Source organism: Salmo trutta, chromosome 4 (genome assembly GCF_901001165.1).
Source record: "Salmo trutta chromosome 4, fSalTru1.1, whole genome shotgun sequence".
In the NCBI taxonomy this organism is placed as follows: Eukaryota; Metazoa; Chordata; class Actinopteri; order Salmoniformes; family Salmonidae; genus Salmo; species Salmo trutta.
Genome location: NC_042960.1, coordinates 62,698,326 through 62,714,356, shown reverse-complemented (window position 1 = coordinate 62,714,356; position 16,031 = coordinate 62,698,326). Strand labels below are relative to the sequence as shown.

The 16,031-nt window shown below is 40.1% G+C and overlaps 4 non-coding genes across 4 annotated transcripts; all 4 read right to left on the bottom strand.

Annotated features, from left to right (window-relative positions):
- Positions 1-563: 563 nt before the first annotated feature.
- On the bottom strand, positions 564-779 carry LOC115193098 (small nucleolar RNA U3). Its single transcript, XR_003878064.1, has one exon. It is a non-coding gene; the product is annotated as a small nucleolar RNA U3 (small nucleolar RNA).
- A 794-nt stretch (positions 780-1,573) lies between these two features.
- Positions 1,574-1,789, bottom strand: LOC115193184 (small nucleolar RNA U3). The gene has a single exon (XR_003878141.1). It is a non-coding gene; the product is annotated as a small nucleolar RNA U3 (small nucleolar RNA).
- Positions 1,790-2,584: 795 nt separating this feature from the next.
- On the bottom strand, positions 2,585-2,800 carry LOC115193188 (small nucleolar RNA U3). The gene has a single exon (XR_003878144.1). It is a non-coding gene; the product is annotated as a small nucleolar RNA U3 (small nucleolar RNA).
- Positions 2,801-3,597: 797 nt separating this feature from the next.
- LOC115193096 (small nucleolar RNA U3) lies at positions 3,598-3,813 on the bottom strand. The gene has a single exon (XR_003878062.1). It is a non-coding gene; the product is annotated as a small nucleolar RNA U3 (small nucleolar RNA).
- Between the last annotated feature and the right edge of the window lie 12,218 nt (positions 3,814-16,031).

The window sequence follows — 16,031 nt, the reverse complement described above, 5'->3', positions numbered from 1 at the left end:
AATTCTACCCCCTTTTAAACATTGTCTGTTTTAGCTGTAGACGTATGGGTTGTACCATCAGATCTGTCTTTGTCTTCCGCATCCAGTGGTACCAAGAGTTAGTCTGTGTGATTAACGGGGGCTGAGATAGACCTGTGTTCGTGAGACAAAGACGTATCTCAAAGGGGCCCAGGCCCGGGGCTTTTTTTTACAAAAACATCTGTAGAGTCAGAATGGTTTGAATTACAAACCCCTAAAAGCTATCTATGAAAAGCTGAGACTCTAACGAACATGCACATGTGACATGATTTGCTCTATGACGCTCACAAGCTACACAAGAGTTGTTAGAAGTTATGGGGTTATTCTATGTAGAAGATCAAAGGAAGGTCAAAGGTTGTCCTGAAAGGAAAATGGTAAAACACCTCATTGTGAAGCTAAATATAAGGGCTGGACATGAAGATAATAAAAGTCAGATAACTGAAAATATTCTTGATGGGGTATCAGGACTGATTCAATAGGATTTATTTTATTAACGATAAGTATTAGGGAGATGTTTCAGGTGATTTTATTGTACATGGTTAACATCCACTCAAAACATATTCCCTTCATCCATGTTCATTGAAAAACAAGGAAAGATCATCAAAGGTAGAAGAAAAATGAGCAAAGTCACTTCTAGCCACCAGATTCATGCTCTGAACGGGAATATCTTGAATCGTCATCATGGATAGCGAGACCTAACACTTTAGACAGACATTTCTCAAGTAACAAACTATAGAAATGCTCCCTGAAAGTATAGCCTTAGTGTATAAGTAGTTGTGATCAAGGTGGAGCATCTTGAAAAGAGCATTTGCACCAGCGGTTTGTGTTGCATTCTCAGCATCAACAGTTGTTGCAATCAAATTATGTTAATTATGGAGAATTGCCATGTTCCACAAATGAGAAAGATGGTCAACGATGCTGGTTGCCAACAGGTAAAGTATGACCTAATGTTGGTGGACATCCATCCATATTTCAAAGCAAGTTATTTTTGTGGAATTCTACCCCCTTTTAAACATTGTCTGTTTTAGCTGTAGACGTATGGTTGTACCATCAGATCTGTCTTTGTCTTCCGCATCCAGTGGTACCAAGAGTTAGTCTGTGTGATTAACGGGGGCTGAGATAGACCTGTGTTCGTGAGACAAAGACGGATCCCGAAGGGGCCCAGGTCCGGGTCTTTTTTTACAAAAACATCTGTAGAGTCAGAATGGTTTGAATTACAAACCCCTAAAAGCTATCTATGAAAAGCTGAGACACTAACGAATATGCACATGTAACATGTTTTGCTCTATGATGCTCACAAGCTACACAAGAGTTGTAGAAGGTATGGCGTTATTCTATGTAGAAGATCAAAGGAAGGTCAAAGGTTGTCCTGAAAGGAAAATGGTAAAACACCTCATTGTGAAGCTAAATATAAGGGCTGGACATGGAGATAAATGAAAGTCAGATAACTGAAAAGATTTTTGCTGGGGTATCAGGACTGATTCAATAAGATTTATTTTATTAACGATAAGCATTTGGGACATGTTTCAGTAGATTTTATTGTACATGGTTAACATCCACTCAGAACATATTCCCTTCATCCATGTTCATTGAAGAACAAGGAAAGATCATCAAAGGTGGAAGAAAAATGAGTAAAGTCATTTCGAGCCACCAGATTCATGCTCTGAACGGGAATATCTTGAATCGTCATCATGGATAGCAAGACCTACCAATTTAGACACACATTTCTCAAGTAACGAACTATAGAAATGATCCCTGAAAGTATAGTCTTGGTGTATAAGCAGTTGTGATCAAGGTGGAGCATCTTGAAAAGAGCATTTGCACCAGCGGTTTGTGTTGCATTCGCAGCATCAACAGTTGTTGCAATCAAATTATGTTAATTATGGAGAATTGCCATGTTCCACAAATGAGAAAGATGGTCAGCGATGCTGGTTGCCAACAGGTAAAGTATGACCTAATGTTGGTGGACATCCATCCATATTTCAAAGCAAGTTATTTTTGTGGAATTCTACCCCCTTTTAAACATTGTCTGTTTTAGCTGTAGACGTATGGGTTGTACCATCAGATCTGTCTTTGTCTTCCACATCCAGTGGTACCAAGAGTTAGTCTGTGTGATTAACGGGGGCTGAGATAGACCTGTGTTCGTGAGACAAAGACGGATCCCGAAGGGGCCCAGGTCCGGGTCTTTTTTTACAAAAACATCTGTAGAGTCAGAATGGTTTGAATTACAAACCCCTAAAAGCTATCTATGAAAAGCTGAGACACTAACGAATATGCACATGTAACATGTTTTGCTCTATGATGCTCACAAGCTACACAAGAGTTGTAGAAGGTATGGCGTTATTCTATGTAGAAGATCAAAGGAAGGTCAAAGGTTGTCCTGAAAGGAAAATGGTAAAACACCTCATTGTGAAGCTAAATATAAGGGCTGGACATGGAGATAAATGAAAGTCAGATAACTGAAAAGATTTTTGCTGGGGTATCAGGACTAATTCAATAAGATTTATTTTATTAACGATAAGTATATGGGATATGTTTCAGTAGATTTTATTGCACATGGTTAACATCCACTCAGAACATATTCCCTTCATCCATGTTCATTGAAGAACAAGGAAAGATCATCAAAGGTGGAAGATAAATGAGCAAAGTCATTTCTAGCCACCAGATTCATGCTCTGAACGGGAATATCTTGAATCGTCATCATGGATAGCGAGACCTACCACTTTAGACACACATTTCTCAAGTAAAGAACTATAGAAATGATCCCTGAAAGTATAGCCTTAGTGTATAAGTAGTTGTGATCAAGGTGGAGCATCTTGAAAAGAGCATTTGCACCAGCGGTTTGTGTTGCATTCTCAGCATCAACAGTTGTTGCAATCAAATTATGTTAATTATGGAGAATTGCCATGTTCCACTAATGAGAAAGATGGTCAACGATGCTGGTTGCCAACAGGTGAAGTATGACCTAATGTTGGTGGACATCCATCCATATTTCAAAGCAAGTTATTTTTGTGGAATTCTACCCCCTTTTAAACATTGTCTGTTTTAGCTGTAGACGTATGGGTTGTAACATCAGATCTGTCTTTGTCTTCCGCATCCAGTGGTACCAAGAGTTAGTCTGTGTGATTAACGGGGGCTGAGATAGACCTGTGTTCGTGAGACAAAGACGTATCTCAAATGGGCCCAGGCCCGGGGCTTTTTTTTACAAAAACATCTGTAGAGTCAGAATGGTTTGAATTACAAACCCCTAAAAGCTATCTATGAAAAGCTGAGACTCTAACGAACATGCACATGTGACATGATTTGCTCTATGACGCTCACAAGCTACACAAGAGTTGTTAGAAGTTATGGGGTTATTCTATGTAGAAGATCAAAGGAAGGTCAAAGGTTGTCCTGAAAGGAAAATGGTAAAACACCTCATTGTGAAGCTAAATATAAGGGCTGGACATGGAGATAAATGAAAGTCAGATAACTGAAAAGATTTTTGCTGGGGTATCAGGACTGATTCAATAGGATTTATACTATTAACTATAAGTATTTGGGATATGTTTCAGTAGATTGTATTGTACATGGTTAACATCCACTCAGAACATATTCCCTTCATCCATGTTCATTGAAGAACAAGGAAAGATCATCAAAGATGGAAGAAAAATGAACAAAGTCATTTCTAGCCACCAGATTCATGCTCTGAACGGGAATATCTTGAATAGTCATCATGGATAGCGAGACCTACCACTTTAAACACACAGTTCTCAAGTAAAGAACTATAGAAATGATCCCTGAAAGTATAGTCTTGCTGTATAAGTAGTTGTGATTAAGGTGGAGCATCTTGAAAAGAGCATTTGCACCAGCGGTTTGTGTTGCATTCTCAGCATCAACAGTTGTTGCAATCAAATTATGTTAATTATGGGGAATTGCTAGGTTCCACAATTGAGAAAGATGGTCAGCGATGCTGGTTGCCAACAGGTACAATATTACCTAATGTTGGTGGACATCCATCCATATTTCAAAGCAAATTATTTTTGTGGAATTCTACCCCCTTTTAAACATTGTCTGTATTAGCTATAGACGTATGGGTTGTACCATCAGATCTGTCTTTGTCTTCCGCATCCAGTGGTACCAAGAGTTAGTCTGTGTGATTAACGGGGGCTGAGATAGAGCTGTGTTTGTGAGACAAAGACGGATCCCGAAGGGGCCCAGGTCCGGGTCTTTTTTTACAAAAACATCTGTAGAGTCAGAATGGTTTGAATTACAAACCCCTAAAAGCTATCTATGAAAAGCTGAGACACTAACGAATATGCACATGTAACATGTTTTGCTCTATGATGCTCACAAGCTATACAAGAGTTGTTAGAACATATGGCGTTATTCTATGTAGAAGATCAAAGAAAGGTCAAAGGTTGTCCTGAAAGGAAAATGGTAAAACACCTCATTGTGAAGCTAAATATAAAGGCTGGACATGGAGATAAATGAAAGTGAGAAAACTGAAAAGATTTTTGCTGGGGTATAAGGACTGATTCAATAGGATTTATTTTATTAACGATAAGGATTTGGAGGACATTTCAGTGGATTTTATTGTGCATGGTTACCATCCACTCAGAACATATTGGTTGAACTATTGGTTGAACTATTCAGATTTGTCTTTGTCTTCCGCATCCAGTGGTACCAAGAGTTAGTCTGTGTGATTAAGTCAGAAAAATTCAGAGGATTTTTGCTGTGGTGTCAAGACTGATAAGGACTGCCTCCACTATTCCAGCACCATTTCAACTTCAACATTTCAACATCATCAATACACCTCTGCTTAGTCTAATACAGTGATCACTAAAATATACCAAAAATAATTTGGCCCAATCTAAATATTATGTGGCTGTCCATGGACCTGATTTCTGATTGTGTGTGTGTGTGTTTGCGCGTGTGTGTGTGTGTGGATGCTTTCTCCAGTGAGATACAGTTGAAGACGGAAGTTTACATACACCAAATACATTTGAACTCAGTTTTTCACGATTCCTGACATTTAATTCTAGTAAAAATCAGAAGTTGACATACACTCAATTAGTATTTGATAGCATTGCCTTTAAATTGTTTAACTTATGTCAAACGTTTCGGGTAGCCTTCCACAAGCTTCCCACAATAAGTTGGGTGAATTTTGGCCCATTCCTCCTGACAGAACTGGTGTAATTCAGGCAGGTATGTAGGCCTTCTTGCTCGCACATGCTTTTTTAGTTCTGCCCACAAATGTTCTATAGGATTGAGGTCAGGGTTTTGTGATGGCCACTCCAATACCTTGACTTTGTTGTCCTTAAGCCATTTTGCCACAACTTTGGAGTGCTTGGGGTCATTGTCCATTTGGAAGACCAATTTGCGACCAAGCTTTAACTTCCTGACTAATGTCTTGAGATGTTGCTTCAATTTATCAACATCATTTCATTTCCTCATGATGCCATAATTTTTTGAAGTGCATCAGTCCCTCCTGCAGCAAAGCACCCCCACAACATAATGCTGCCACCCCCGTGCTTCACGGTTGGGATGGTGTTCTTCTGCTTGCAAGCATCCCCCTTTTTCCTCCAAACATAATGATGGCCATTATGGCCAAATAGTTCTATTGTTGTTTCATCAGACAAGAGGACATTTCTCCAAAAAGTATGACCTTTGTCCCCATGTGCAGTTGCAAACCGTAGTCTGGCTTTTTTATGGCGGTTTTGTAGCAGTGGCTTCTTCCTTGCTGAGCGGCCTTTCAGGTTATGTCGATATAGGACTCATTTTATCTGTTTCCTCCAGCATCTTCACAAGGTCCTTTGCTGTTGTTCTGGGATTTTTTTTACACTTTTCACATCAAAGTACATTCCCCTCTATGAGACAGAACGCGTCTCCTTCCTGAGCAGTATGACGGCTGTGTGGTCCCATGGTGTTTATACTTGTGTTCTATTGTTTGTACAGATGAACGTGGTACCTTCAGGCATTTGGAAATTGCTCCTAAGGATGAACCAGACTTGTGGAGGTCTTGGCTGATTTCTTTTGATTTTCCCATGATGTCAGGCAAAGAGTCACTGAGTTTGAAGTTAGGCCTTGAAATACATCCACAGGTACACCTCCAATTGACTCATATGACGTCAATTAGCCTATCAGAAGCTTCTAAAGCCATGACATCATTTTCTGGAATTTTCCAAGCTCTGTAAAGGCAACTTAGTGTATGTAAACCTCTGACCCGCTGGAATTGTGATACAGTGAATTATAAGTGAAATAATTTGTCTGTAAACAATTGTTGTAAAAATGACTTGTGTCATGCACAAAGTAGATGTCCTAACTGACTTGCCAAAACTATAGTTTGTTAACAAGACATTTGTGGAGTGGTTGAAATACGAGTTTTAATGACTCCAACCTAATTGTATGTGAACTTCCGACTTCAACTGTACATTCAGCCTCTTGTGAATTGAAGGAAAATTATGAAACACAGAGACAAAAGTTAAATTATTTCATGTTAAACCAAAAAAATGATTGGTACATTTTTGGGGGAAGCCTGGCTTCCCTTGGCATCCATAAATACACATCACTGACAAGGGTTGTATTTGAAGTCGAAATGGAGGTTAGTAACTGTCGATCTGATGTCCAGAAGTGCTTTGCGGTATGAACTTTCTGTCCCGCTTTAATATAAATGCATCTTATGAAGGCTTCAATTCACAAATAATCTATAACCGTATATTATGCTTTATACAGATTCATATGTATGACATAACCATCAATATATTTTTTCACATCTATTTATATTTTACAGTGCATGAAATACAGTTATAGATGATTTGTGATCCATTTATGCAGTGCTTTAGACGCTTTATAAAGCCTTCATAAGATGCACTTCAAATAAAGCGGGACCAAACTTTCTGTACAAAAAAAATTAAGATAAACACGAAAAAAGCCACTAAATAGCAAAGTTGGGTTGGAACTCGTAAGATAATGCCCTACTCTGTCGGCACCATCTTATCAAAGGAGACTGATGATGATGGCATCTGCACAAGGATAATGCACTAAAACATTTTAAATGTGTTATTTTGTTACATTTGTGCTTAAATTGGGCCCATTTTCTTTCATGATGATGTTGAGTTGGAAGTTGTGTCTGTATGTGGCAAACTGAAGAACTTTCCACCTGAACGTAGTTCATGCTTTGCTCTCACTATCCAACTGGTTGTCTGTGATGCCCCAGAGCAGGCTGGCTCATTTAGACAAGTGCTAGGCAAGGTGTCTAGAATATTGTCCGAAACCATACAGAGCTACTGGAGGCCCACAACAAACTAAAGATTTAAAATGCGACAAGATGGAATAGCTAGCTGAAGATGCTCAGGTCAATTCTGAGAGTTACACCAGAAGTCCTCAGTCGGCTCCATGACTCATGCAAGCTCACTGCCACTGACATGGAAAAACATCTGAAAGCTTTGTGAAACTCTGGAGCCATTTTACAGATGCCACTGAAATGGTCCAGGGGACCAGGTTGTAACCAGCAGCTAATTCCATAACATGTGCCAAAGGTCCTCGCCTCACAAATGCCTTGCAAATGTCCCTACAACAAAATGCTTAAAACCATGAAGCTCTCGGAGAAAAACGGCTGTCGAAGTGATGGAGTGTTTCAGTTGGCAACATGCCTGGATCCACGCTTCAAAGTGGATTGGTGTTCTGGGGATGAGGCAAATAGTATGAAGGATCTTCTCCTTGCAAAGTTCACCCCTCTTCTGGATATGCAGAGGTACCGTACCTGCAACCCCTCCAACACAGTCACGCTCTATACTCTTGACCGTTCCAGTAGTAAATCCATGTTCATGGCCGCCAACAACGCTGCTGTTGAAATCGCAAAATACTTGAGTGAACCATGTGCCCCATAGGATTCTGATCCATTGACTTTTTGGAAAGGTCAAGAGAACACACTTACCCACCTGACAAAGCCAGTTATCAAAAATCTGGCCTTACCAGCTTCTTCAGCAACTCTTAGAGATTGTTTTATGTTTCACCGTACTCTGATTTTCTTAATCAGCATAAGGCTATAATCAAAGTAAGCATAAGCTGATTAAAACACCTAGATTGGAACGCCTTAATCGGAGTTCCAGCAGTGTATTTGATGTGTGCATGTGCTAGCACGAGCAGCGCAAGCCTTTTGCATGAGTGAAGTGAGTTCGGAAAATCGTACATTTATTTATCTTTTATTTAACCTTTATTTAACTAAGGAGGGTAGGTTGAAAACAAATTCTTATTTACAATGGCTGCCTACAAAAAGGCAAAAGGCTTCCAGCTGGGACGGAGGCTGGGATTAAAACAAAAAATGTAGGACAAAACAAACATCATGACAAGAGAGACACCACAACACTACATAAAGAGAGTCCTAAGACAACAGCACAGCATGGCAGCAACACAACATGACAACAACACCATAGCAACACAACATGGCAGCAGCACAACATGGTAGCAGCACAAAACATGGTACAAACATTATAGGGCACAGACAACAGCACAAAGGGCAAGAAGGTAGAGACAACAATACATCACGCAAAGCAGCCACAAGTGTCAGTAAGAGTGTCCATGATTGAGTCTTTAAATGACGAGATTGAGATAAAACTGTCCAGTTTGTGTGTTTTTTGCAGCTCGTTCCAGTCGCTAGCTGCAGCGAACTGAAAAGAGGAGCGACCCAGAGAGGTGTGTGCTTTGGGGACCTTTAACAGAATGTGACTAGCAGAACGGGTGTTGTATGTGGAGGATGACGGCTGCAGTAAATATCTCAGATAGGGGGGAGTGAGGTCAAAGAGGGTTTTATAAATAATCATCAACCAGTGGGTCTTGCGACGGGCATACAGAGATGACCAGTTTACAGAGGAGAATAGAGTGCAGTTATGTGTCCTATAAGGAGCATTGGTGGTAAATCTGATGGCCGAATGGTAAATAACATCTAGACGATCGAGAGCACCCTTACCGGCCGATCTATAAATTACATCTCCATAACCTGGCATGGATATGATGGTCATCAGAATCAGGGTTCATTGGCAACTAGGCTGAAAGAGTAGCGATTATGATAGAGGAAACGAAGTCTAGATTTAACCTTAGCCTGCAGCTTGCTTATGTGCTAAGAGACAGACAGTGTACCATCTAGCCATACTCCCAACTACTTGTATGAGGTGACTACCTCAAAGCTCTAAACCCTCAGAGGTAGTAATCACACCTGTGGGGAGAGGGGCATTCTTCTTACCAAACCACATGACCTTTGTTTTGGAGGTGTTCAGAACAAGGTTAAGGGCAGAGAAAGCTTGTTGGACACAAACCTTTGTTGTAGTGTTTAACACAAAATCCGGGGAGACTGTATCATCTGCATATAAATGGGTGAGAGAGCTTCCTACTGTCTGAGCTATGTTGTTAATGTAAATTGAGAAGAGCGTGAAAGTATGGATCCTAGAAATTTTTCACATAAAAATGTTATATATGTTCAAACTCAGAATCTAATATGTTTCCCCAAAATAATAAAGTTGCTGTGATAGTACGTTTTGATTGATTGCTGATTTTCTGCATTTTCAAAGTCCCATCAGGTAGCCTGATTTCAGATGTGTCCATGTAAACAGGATTATTAGGGACATGGTTCATCTTGCAAAGTATGTCAATGTTTTAATCAAACTATTATATGAATCTTCGTATTATTGTGTGCATGTAAATGTACCCGCTGTCATTTTGTCATTTTTGGGTGAACTATCTTATTAATATGTATTTTCTATATATTATATGGACTTTTAGCATACTACATTTATTTGTTCTCAATTACACAAAACAAAGTCACAGGTGCAACAGGAATGTTTATTTTGCTTTTTATCAAAATGTTTATTGCTATCAAGTGGTGAGGCACACATGTTTTAAATTTCATGTTTGCGCACTATGGTGGTGTTTATATATATTTTTTACAAAAGCATAAACCCCAAATTGAGAGAATTTTGGCGGGACAATTAAAAATGATGAACCTGGCAGAACATAATAGCGAACTGAGCAACATTAGTCATTGAATGACCAATTATTGTAAACAACGTCTTTTAGCTCTGTCTCTTATAAATGGTGCTCACTGTGATGCTGTCAACCCTCTGAACTGCAGCATGGTATTCAACACGCCACATGCCTTTTGCTATTTATCACTTCTACCCCCCACAAACCTTATCTAATTCAGACACCACCACTACCACCCCTCAACCCGGCCGACGTGCCTAAAATGTGTTCTTAAAGTAAAGCATATGTGCAAAGTTGCATAAGAGTACAAACACTGTAATTGAAAACTTTTGAGGCAAGCCTGAGTCAAAACAGAACCTTTAAACCTTTAGTTTATTTATTAATCATTTATTTTTTTACATATTAACCTTGTACATCTCTGTATATCTGTCCCCCTGCACGCAAATTACATTGTGTGAACACACAAACCTATGAAAAGTGGTACGACACTGGCCCATAACTTCAGATTACATAACTACACAGCAAATTGGCCAGTGTTACCTAGTGTTGATTGACGCACGTAATAAAAAAAATCCCCATCAAAATCCGTCAGTTTTAACTAGAGATATCCATTTTTTTTGCATGGGCTTTATCTCAATCGACCACATCTGTCTATGTCATCTCCCGCATGTATGGAGGAAAGTGGTTGATTTACAGTGTGTTTGTCAAACCATGAGACGTCCCGAAAATCCGTCTTCTCACAAAAACATATGTAACGTCCGAACAGTTTAAAATTTGCACAAGTGTTACGGGACTCGTCTAAAGTCAGTAACACTGATGTGCCAACTTCTGTCTGTAGAGTCCGGACCATTTGAGCTACAAACTATTATGACTCTCGTGAAAACAATGGTGTTCTCCATTTTGCTTTACGACCCCCACAAGTGTCACAAGACTCGTTTGAAGGTAACCCATACAAGCAAATGGAAGTATGGAGGTAGTTTTGCGCAAACAAAAATAAGAGGTTAAATATGTGTCCAAAAAAAAACAAAAATATTTGCTGAGCCTTCTTTTATCTCCTAAACATAGGACAGACACTTCAAAACCTTATTTCTTAAGATTTTATTTTTTACAGTTTTTTTGCTTTTTATTAATGTGTTATATAATGCATTTCTATGGGCTATAGTAATACAGGCCAAATTCTATATTTTATCAAATAACTTTGTAAAAATAATTGTGGGGGGGGGGGAGATACCTAAAGGGGTCCTAAAATTCAAAATCAAATATCTAAATGATCCATGGTATCACCATCTTAACACAATTCCATAAACGTTTAGAGTAACAATAATTTGTTTAAATGCAGTAGAGCAGGTTTTCCCAAACTGGGGTACGGGTACACTCAATGCTGTCGGGGGTACGCCAAATAAAAATGTGATTCACATATTTTTTTATATATATACAGTGGGGGGAAAAAGTATTTGATCCCCTGCTGATTTTGTACGTTTGCTCACTTACAAAGAAATGATCAGTCTATAATTTTAATAGTAGGTTTATTTGAACAGTGAGAGACAGAATAACAACAAAAAAATCCAGAAAACACATGTCAAAAATGTTATAAAATTATTTGCATTTTAATGAGGGAAATAAGTATTTGACCCCTCTGCAAAACATGACTTAGTACTTGATGGCAAAACCCTTGTTGGCAATCACAGAGGTCAGACATTTCTTGTAGTTGGCCACCAGGTTTGCACACATCTCAGGAGGGATTTTGTCCCACTCCTCTTTGCAGATCATTAAGTCATTAAGGTTTCGAGGCTGACGTTTGGCAACTCGAACCTTCAGCTCCCTCCACAAATGTTCTATGGGATTAAGGTCTGGAGACTGGCTAGGCCACTCCAGGACCTTAATGTGCTTCTTCTTGAGCCACTCCTTTGTTGCCTTGGCCATGTGTTTAAGGTCATTGTCATGCTGGAATACCCATCCACAACCCATTTTCAATGCCCTGGCTGAGGGAAGGAAGTTCTCACCCAAGATTTGACGGTACATGGCCCCGTCCATCGTCCCTTTGATGGGGTGAAGTTGTCCTGTCCCCTTAGCAGAAAAACACCCCCAAAGCATAATATTTCCACCATGTTTGACGGTGGAGATGGTGTTCTTGGGGTCATAGGCAGCATTCCTCCTCCTCCAAACACGGTGAGTTGAGTTGATGTCAAAGAGCTCCATTTTGGTCTCGTCTGACCACAACACTTTCACCAGTTGTCCTCTGAGTCATTCAGATGTTCATTGGCAAACTTCAGATGGGCATGCATATGTATTCTTGAGCAGGGGGACCTTGCGGGCGCTGCAGGATTTCAGTCCTTCACGGCGTAGTGTGTTACTAATTGTTTTCTTGGTGACTATGGTCCCAGCTGCCTTGAGATCATTGACAAGATCCTCCCGTGTAGTTCTGGGCTGATTCCTCACCGTTCTCATGATCATTGCAACTCCACGAGGTGAGATCTTGCATGGAGCCCCAGGCCGAGGGATATTGACAGTTCGTTTGTGTTTCTTCAATTTGCGAATAATCGCACCAAATGTCACCTTCTCACCAAGCTGCTTGGCGATGGTCTTGTAGCCCATTCCAGCCTTGTGTAGGTCTACAATCTTGTCCCTGACATCCTTGGAGAGCTCTTTGGTCTTGGCCATGGTGGAGAGTTTGGAATCTGATTGATTGATTGCTTCTGTGGACAGGTGTCTTTTTTACAGGTAACAAGCTGAGGTTAGGAGCACTCCCTTTAAGAGTGTGCTCCTAATCTCAGCTCATTACCTGTATAAAAGACACCTGGGAGCCAGAAATCTTTCTGATTGAGAGGGGGTCAAACACTTGTTTCCCTCATTAAAATGCAAATCAATTTATAACATTTTTGACATGCATTTTTCTGGATATTTTTTATTCTGTCTCTCACTGTTCAAATAAACCTACCATTAAAATTATAGACTGATCCTTTTTGTCAGTGGGCAAACGTACAAAATCAGCAGGGGATTAAATTCCCCCACTGTATGTATATATATATATATAAATCTTCACATCGGGGCTATACATTTGGGTGAGTTTTTTTTTCTTGACTGAGTAGCCTCGTTTCAGTGCCAAAAATGAAATTAAAGCATCTAGTGTTCAGTGAAATAACAACACAATGTCAAATACAGGTAGCCTAGTGAAATAATTAACATCCAATCACATTAACCGTTACTCTCTCGCGGGAATTCCACTAACGGTCCGTATGTAGCTAAACGTAGCTGCTGCTCATGTTGGTATCAGTACTGATGGTGCAAAAGCTATAACAGGGAGACATAGTGGAGTGCAAGCAGTTTCTCCCGACGCCACTTGGGTGCACTGCAGCATCCACTGAGAGGCTCTTGCTGCCAAGGGAATGCCTGACAGCTTGAAAGATATTTTGGACACTACAGTGAAAGTTGTTAACTTTGTTTAAGCATGGCCCCTGAACTCTTGTGTATATTCTGCACTGTGCAATGATATGGGCAGCGACTATGTAGTGCTTTTACAACATACGAAAGTGCGCTGGTTATCAAGGGGCAAAGTATTGACACTTTTTTTAAATTGAGAAACAAGCTTATTGTTTTCTTTACTGACCATAATTTTCACTTGTCTGACCGCTTGCATGATGGCTAGTTTCTCACACGCCTGAATAATCTGAATCTAGGATTACAGGGACTCTCCGCAACTATATTCAATGTGCGGGGGACAAAATTGAGGCTATACTTAAGAAGTTGCAGCTCTTCTCTGTCTGCATTAACAAGGACAACACACAGGTCTTTCCATGATTGTATGTTTTTTTGTGTGCAAATGAACTCAAGTTTACGGACAATGTCTAATGTGATATAGCGAAGCACCTGAGTGAGCTGGGTGCGAAATTACACAGGTACTTTCCCGAAAAGGATGACACGAACAACTAGATTCATTATCCCTTTCATGCCCTGCCTCCAGTCCACTTACCGATATCTGAACAAGAGAGCCTCATCAAAATTGGAACAAGCAGTTCTGTGAAAATTGAATTTAATCAGAAGCCACTGCCAGATTTCTGGATTGGGCTGTGCTCAGAGTATCCTGCCTTGGCAAATCGTGCTGTTAAGACACTGGTGCCCTTTGCAACCACGTACCTATGTGAGAGTGGATTCTCAGCCCTCACTAGCATGAAAACAAAATACAGGCACAGACTGTGTGTGGAAAATCATTTAAGACTGAGACTCTCCAATACAACATTGCAGAGTTATGTGCATCCTTTTAAGCACACCCTTCTCATTAACCTGTGGTGAGTTATTCACAATTTTTGATGAACAAATAAGGTTTTATATGTAAGATGGCTAAATAAAGAGCAAAATTATCGATCATTATCATTATTTGTGCCCTGGTCCTATAAGAGCTCTTTGTCTCTTCCCACGAGCTGGGTTGTGACAAAAAAACTCACATTCATTCTTATGTTTAATAAATGTATCGTATAGTTTGTGTGTGGCAGGCTTACAATGATGGCAAAAAACAATATTTCAGAGTGCACTGTCCCTGGTGCTAGAGGGGGTACACAGCTGGAGGTTGAATGTTTGAAGGGGTACGGGACTATAAAAAGTTTGGGAACCACTGCTGTAGAGCATGCTGGGAAATGTGATAATGATGGGTGTGGTTTTGATGGGAACGTTTTTACTCTCCATTGAGTAAAACTAACACATCACACTCTCACACTCAACTTTGGTTATTAACACCAACACTGGGATTCTTTTACACCACTGAGTGTTTAACTATTACAGAGTTAATTAAACTCCTGAATCAACACTAGAAATGTAACACTTAAAAATGTTAAGCACATCATGAGGCTTATTCAAATGCTTACCCTATAACAGGGCTGTTCAATTCTGGTCCTGGATGGCCGAAACGCTTCTGTTTTTTGTTACAACTGTAGGATATCCTAACTTGGGCTGGATTCCTATAGGAATTAAATATCACTTTGCATGCCAGCATAATGTGACTTGCAGGCCTGATGTGGCCTGTAAATAAAGAGTTTCTCTAACATCACTGTGGTTCAGGTAAAACTAAGCCATCAAAGTACGTCCTTACTATATATGTATTGTCCTAAACAGTTTAGATTTGCCTAAAACCTCACTTGGTGAAGGCCAGAGACTCAAATGAGATTTAATTCAACAACCATGTCTCTGTCACTAACAAATACAGTCTTGGGTGGTAACTCTAGGTTTTACTCGAAAAGGCAAGGCATCCTGGGAAATATCTATATATATTAGGCTTTACACCATACAGTGTTAAAACAACACCCCAGAATGAGTTACTGTAACACTAGAGGTGTTAATTTCTTACACTGAGAAAGTGTAACAGCATCAGCACTAAGAAAGTGAGTCCAGTTTACTCTCAATCAAGTGTGGTGTTTTACACTGTAGGTGTTGAGATGAGACTAAAATTGAGCTTTATGGCCATCAAGGAAAACGCTTTGTCTGGCCCAAACCCAACACCTCTCATCACCCTGAGATCACCATCCCCATATTGAAGCATGGTGGTGGCAGCATCATGCTGTGGGGATGTTTTTCATCGGGAGGGACTGGGAAATTGGTCAGAATTGAAGGAATGATGGATAACGCTAAATACAGGGAAATTCTTGAGGGAAACCTGTTTCAGTCTTCCAGAGATTTGAGAATGGGATGGAGGTTCACCTTCCAGCAGGACAATGACCCTAAGCATACTGCTAAAGTAACACTCGGGTGGTTTAAGGGGAAACATTTAAATGCCTTGGAATGGCCTGGTCAAATCCCAGACCTCAATCCAATTGAGAATCTGTGGTATGACTTAGAGATTGCTGTACACCAGTGGAACCCATCCAGCTTGAAGGAGCTGGAGCAGTTTTGCCTTGAAGAATAGGCAAAAATCCCAGTGGCTAGATGTGCCTAGCGTATAGAGACACACCCCAAGAGACTTGCAGCTGTAATTGCTGCAAAAGGGGGCTCTACAAAGTATTTACTTTGGGGGGGTGAATAGTCATGCACGCTCAAGTTTTCAATATTGTTTGTTTCACAATAAA